The sequence below is a fragment of the Carlito syrichta genome, unplaced genomic scaffold (genome assembly GCF_000164805.1).
Source record: "Carlito syrichta isolate Samal-C Ts95f unplaced genomic scaffold, Tarsius_syrichta-2.0.1 Scaffold308583, whole genome shotgun sequence".
NCBI classification, from domain to species: Eukaryota; Metazoa; Chordata; class Mammalia; order Primates; family Tarsiidae; genus Carlito; species Carlito syrichta.
This window is the reverse complement of record NW_007252679.1, coordinates 371,864-378,349: the sequence shown is the minus strand read 5'-3', so window position 1 is coordinate 378,349 and position 6,486 is coordinate 371,864.

Genomic DNA, 6,486 nt, shown 5'->3' with positions numbered 1-6,486 from the left:
AGTCTGAGCAACAGAGACCCTGACTCAAAAAATAAAATAAGGTAACAGCAGAGCTGCATTTTCATATCGAGGAATATTCTGAAAAGTAACTGGTATTCTTTAAAAATATCTATGTCACTAAAGGTTTTTTTTTTTTTTTTTTTTTTTTAAAGGCTGAGGAACTTTCAGATTAAAGGAGACTAAAGACTAAATAACAATTAAGTGTAAAATTTTATCCTGGACCGAATGGGGACAAATAGTTAAAAGACATTATTGAGATCACTGAAAACATTAAGATAGGGATGGCTGATTAGGTAAAAGTATTATACCAAAAATAAACGTCTTGAATTTGATAACTGTCTAAGATTATGTAAGATAATGAAGTTATATTCATATTCTTAGGAGATGTATATATACTATTAAGGAATAAGGGGCATGATGTTTTATGATGCATGCAATCTATTCCCTGTATATATTTGGAGAGAGCAAGAGATTAGTAATGTAAATGTGGCAAAATCTTAAGAACTGGTGAATCTGGATAAAGACTATTTTGGAATTCACTTGCAACTTTTCTGTGAATTAGAAATTATTTTAAGGTTCACTCAGAAGCGAACCTTGAACAATTATCATAATACTATAAGAAAGGGATTGGCAGTAATGAGAAACTGACAGGGGACGGGGGTATGATTGGCAGTTGAGGAAACTGCTAGGGGAGGGGGAGGCATACTTCATCAACAGGGTACCTGCATAATCAATGTTTGTATACTTAACCCTGAATTGTACCCCACATCCCTAAAATTAAAAATTAAAAAAAATTGGCAAGAAAAAAAAAGAAATTATTTTAAGGTAAAAGAAAAGAATAGTAGATCAGAGACTAAAATGAAGATAGGCAATAAGCACCCTACTAAAGCTGCATCTGAATTATAGATAGAAATCTGTAAAACTATTTTTGTTCAGGTTGGCAGTGCTTATGATTATAATCACTTTTCACATGTTCAACATGTACCAGAAGAAACATCAGGTTCCTTAGCTTGTTAAAGAAAAACTAACATTGAAGGGGAAGCAGCGAAAATTTAAAATTTGAAGGCTGACTTTGTTATTAATGCAATTAAGGCGCATCTTTAGTTCAACGGTGCACTTGTATTATTAGAATATGATTACTTTAGGTAAGTATTTTTGGTATTTGCTTAAAAAAGATCTATGACATTTAATAGCCAGTGTCCAAAGATAGCAACTGATTCTCTTTCTTCCGGACAAATGGAGTCCTTGGCCCTGGGAAATACTTACAAACTTAACATTTATTGAATGATCTTTCTTTAGTATATCCTGCCTGCTCCCCCCATCCACATACCTCTGCTTTACCCTTTGCAGAATCTTATTTCACTCTAGCAATTTGCACATTTGCAAAATGGAGCACCTAGAGTTTTCATTTTCAAAGCATTGCTCAAGGGGTGTGTCCCAACTTCTTAGCTTCTTTAAATACATGGGTGTGTCTGTGTGTGCTTGCTTCTGTGCCTGAAAGACAGACTGCTCCTTGATAAACCAGCCCAGTTTATCAAGTTATCCAGTTCTCTCTTGGAATTCAAATAGACTTCTTGATGTGTGACTAGAAGATTATTGACTGTAGTCGTGTTTTAAAGACTAAACTTTCAGAAGGAAGCGACCATATCTCAATTGTTAAAACAACATATGGTGTTACCATGACAACCAGGGAAACACTTTTGTAGAATACAGTTTTCTGACTCTGATATTTACTAATATTTTAAACTAGTCTGACCCAAATTATTATTTTTTTTCATTTGATAGCAGAAAAAAATCCTCAAAAAAGGATAAAAGAAGATTAAAATCCATAGTAGGGCATCAGTTATTGCCCTACTGAGAAAATTCAGGTCTCATTATAGTAAATCTAGATTGCATTCCTTGATTTTTTTTCATCATTCCTTCACTGAAAAGATATTTCATGTACCTGTAATTATTGGTGGCTGAAAAAGAAAACAAATAATTATGTAGGGATCCTGTCTAAGCTAGCCACATATAAGTGGTTTGCTTTGTAATGCAAAAATTAATAATCATGTAAATTTTAGGTGATTAATTCACAGTCAAACACAGAGAAGGAGCTCAAGAAACATTGGTTTGATTTTAATCCCATAAAATGTGTCAACCTTTATCCGGCTTAGCCATTAAATTCCCACAGTGAGACTGAGCTCAGTGTCTACTTCCTTTAAAGGGGCTTGAGTTTTCTTGGGTACGTGCAAGAGCAGGCACATGGGCTAGAGTATCATGGAGTGGGGGGAGAATTTGTTTTGTTTTTCCCAAATAAAAACAGCTCTTCTTGTGTTTGAAGATTATAAAAGTCATGTACAGATTTTTTTTCAAGCAACTTAAAAATGCAGATTGTCAAAAATAAAAGTTCTTGCTTGTTCCTAGTTCCTTCTGCCACTCCTCCCAAAGATAATAACTATCAGCAGTTTGTATATAGCTTTCCAGACTTTAAAATTTAAATATAAACTTTTTTTTACATTAAATGAGAAATGACACATACTATTCTGAATCCAGTTTTTTAAAACTAGCATTATATTGAGGGCATCATCTCATGTTAGTAGAAAGAGACAAACCTCATTTTGCCATAATTTTCTCTAATAAGGATACACTATATTAATTTAGCTAAGTTCCTATTGGTGAAAAATGAGATTGCTTCCATAAAATAAGTCAAAAATTTTGATATTATGAAGAATACACCAGTGAATATTCTAACTTATGCATCTTTACCTGCATATTCGTTTTCTTGGGATAATTTCCAAGAAACAAGATGATTGGGTCAGAATGTATTTAAAATTTGTAATAGATATTTCCAAACTGCCCTCAGCTAAAAGACTGGATTACAATCTATAGCGTATGACATTGTCTGTTTCCCACACCACCGAAATCACTGGCATTACCAAATCACTGCCAGTCCAATAAGTGGTCAAACATTTAGTTATTTCCATTTGAGTGTATTTTTTCTTGCTGAGATTGAACATCTGTTTATATACTTTGATTATTTATGCTTCTTTTGTGAATAGGTTATTTTGAGACTTTGCACATTTTTTATTAGGTTGGTGACCTTTTTCTTTTCTTTTTTTTTTGAGTTGGAGTTTCACTCCGTCACCCAGACTGGAGTGCACCCGGCCACCGCAGCCTCGACCCGCTGGGCTCCGGTGATCCTTCCGCCTCAGCTTTCCAAGTAGCTGGAACTACAGGCGTGCGCTACCACACCCAGCTGGTTTCTGATTTATTGTAGAGATGAGGTCTCGCCAAGTTGCCCAGGCGGGTCTCGAACCCGCGGGCTCAGGCAATCCACTCACCTTAGCCTCCCAAAGGCGCGGGATTACAGGCTGAGCCACCGAGCCCGGCTCCCTTTTACTTTTTAATTTATAAAAATATGTAACTATTAAGGGTATTAACTGTTTATCTGCTATATATCCACAGCTAATATTCTTCCCTTGTTTCTCATTTGTCTGTTAGCTTTATTGGTGGTATTTTGCATGGAGATGGTTTACATAGTTGTGTTGTCAAATCAGTTCATACTCACTCTTATGGCCCTCTCTTCTTCAAATTGCAAATATTTCCAAATACATATTCTCCAAATATTCTGGATTTCTAATAGTTGTATTTTGCTTAACCTATATGAAATTTTAATTTATGTGTGATGTGAAGTAGAGGGCAGATATAGTGCCAAATTGGGGTGAATTAAAATTAACTTAGTTTTGTACATTTAAAATATTTCTTGGAGCTATACAGTGGAATGATTAGACAAGGTATGTTTGAAATGTAATACATATGCAACAAACATTATGGAAAATAATACAATTGAGAAACAGTCATCCAAGGTGAACTGATAACAAGGGTTACTATTTATGAGAAGTAGAAGATAGGACCACAAGGAGGACACACCATTTGGCAAGGTAATCTGCATCGTGGGACAGGTGGATGACAGATGTTTAGGCCATCTGGGTGAAACAGTCTATATATTCTAATAATTATTGAGGGGGTGGAGGTTTACTGTTTTTATCTCCCACCAAAGCAGAGTTCTCAACCTTGAATGTTACATTGAAATCACCTGCTTTTAAAAATGCTGATACCAGACCCCAGAAATTCTGATTTTATTGGTCATGGTCTAGCTGTCTGAGATTTTTAAGACCTCCCCAGTGATTATAAGTGCATGGGTAAGGCTGAGAACCACTGCCTTAGAGCTTCCTAATGATGCCTATCTGATATATTTGCTGAAAGCTTAATCATGATTCAAGTAATGTTTCTCTAAATACCAGTTCTAAGGTTCTCCCATCCTGGGCCATAGTCAAGTGTTCTAAAGAAACCACTAGGATGTTGTCATTGGGTTGAAAAAATCTACACAGTCCTTCTAGGTGCATTTGAATCTACACAACAGATTTAAGAAAATCAAAGAAGTGATATGTCTTATAAAAGTTTTCAGAGAATAAATGTATTAGTTGACTTTTTGCTATGATTTCATTGCAGATTCAAAATAGGAAAATTTGGTAAGAGCTTGTGAGGCAAAATTTTAGCACAGATGTAGTCATTTTTTCATTTTCTTTTTAAGTAAAGCAACACAATATGTCAGTTGTGGAAATCTGAGCTACTATTGGCACACAGGTTTTCTTACTTTCATCCAGGTGAATTACTTAAAGCCAAGTGTTAGACTAGGAGAACAGAATTTGCTCAAGAGTTGCTGGATGAAATGTCCAGTAGAATTTTGCTCAATGTAATCATGTAAAACAAATGCGTGCAATCCAAGGAGATCTCAGGTGAACCACATTCCCTTGAACATCAGCTTGACATTCTTGGCACCAGGTAGTAAATGTGACTGGGGAAATAGCTGTGGATATCATTCTTTCTGTGACCAAGAAATGTCACCCTTCTCAGGAATGCAATTAACTGGTTGTTCAGGAACATTAAAAAGCATGTGAAACAGACTGCCAGGTGCTGAAAACTTTCCTTTATTTGTTTCAGAATAAATAGCATGTTTACAGCAATCTAAGTAAAAGGTCTATTATTCGGTTTTGGTGAGCTTGGTGTTCTCTGACTCTTGATTTGGTTACTTTATAATCAGTAACTTCCAGGTGAATGCTAAGTACAGGGTCAGTAAGTGTGAATTGCCCCAAGCTGTATGGCATTTTGGAAAAATAGGAACAAGGAGCCATCAAATAAAGTTGTAGCTTAAAATAAATTAGTTCCAGCAAAGATCAATTTGTTCAAATATTGTCCAGGTATCAAATTCATTCCTATGACCTTAGCTAAAGTCCTCTGACTTTGCTCTCAGCTGACCTCCTCCTTGTCCCTCCCATCCAAGAGCAGCATGGACAGCTGTGACCCAAAGCAGGGTGTGTCTCTGGCTGTGGGACTCAGATGTTACATTAGATTCTCCCTCTCATCATGGCATTTGAAGTTGACACCCACATGTTGACATTGCTCCCTGGGAAGCTGGCAGGTTGTGTGGGTTCACAGGGCTTCTTGCATGGGTGCGTTGTCTTGCCTCTTCCCTGTGTCCTCATTTCCTTCTAGGGCAGAAGATACTTCTCCATTCCCCTTGGGGATTTTTCAGAAGTTTCATTTTCAGATTGATCAGGTGGGTTTCTACCTTGGATAAGTATTGTATATTGAGATAATTTTCATGAGGACGTAGTACTTGATAAAACCATCAGCCTCATGGAGGATTTTGCTATTGTTGGGTTTTTGAAAATTATTTGTCTGTGGGTCGACTTTTTGAGTCTTTATATTTGTGTGCGCATGCACACATACACACACACACACACACACACACACACACACACACACACACACACTGCAAGATGTTTTTCTGTGCTCCTTTTTACTTTTAACCTGCAAGTCATTCATTTATTTATTTGACAAATATGTACTGATTGCCTGCTCTGTCCCAAACACTGTCTCTGAATTGACTGGTCACGTGACTTGGAAATCTGGTAGGAGCATTTTGGAGAAGTTTCCTTTTAGATCATTAACTTTAAATAAAAATATGCTAGTCATCAAGCAGTAATATATTTTATGGACTCAAAAAAGGAAATTGGATATTTATAAAATCCAAGTTCTATTCCCAGCACAAGCTTTCTCAGTTATGTGATTGTGAGTTCACAAATGTAGTTGAGGTTTTCCTCAAAGTAAAGGAGTTCCCTGGCCAGGAAGCCGATTCCTGTAGTACTACAAGAACAGTTCAAACCACACCAATCCCTTCAGTTATTTGCCAAGGCTATTGTAAGTTTTGAGTCCAGAAGACTCGATAACTTTCATATATGAATTATCAGTGGTACATTCAAAAATTATTTCTAACTTTTAATTTGATTCTAGAATTTTGGTACTTCTCTCAGTATATGTGAGAGCTTTAAAAATTATGGTTTTCAGCCAGGCTCGGTGGCTCAGCCTGTAATCCGCGCCTTTGGGAGGCTGACGTGAGTGGATTGCCTGAGCCGGTGGGTTCGAGACCCGCCTGGGCAG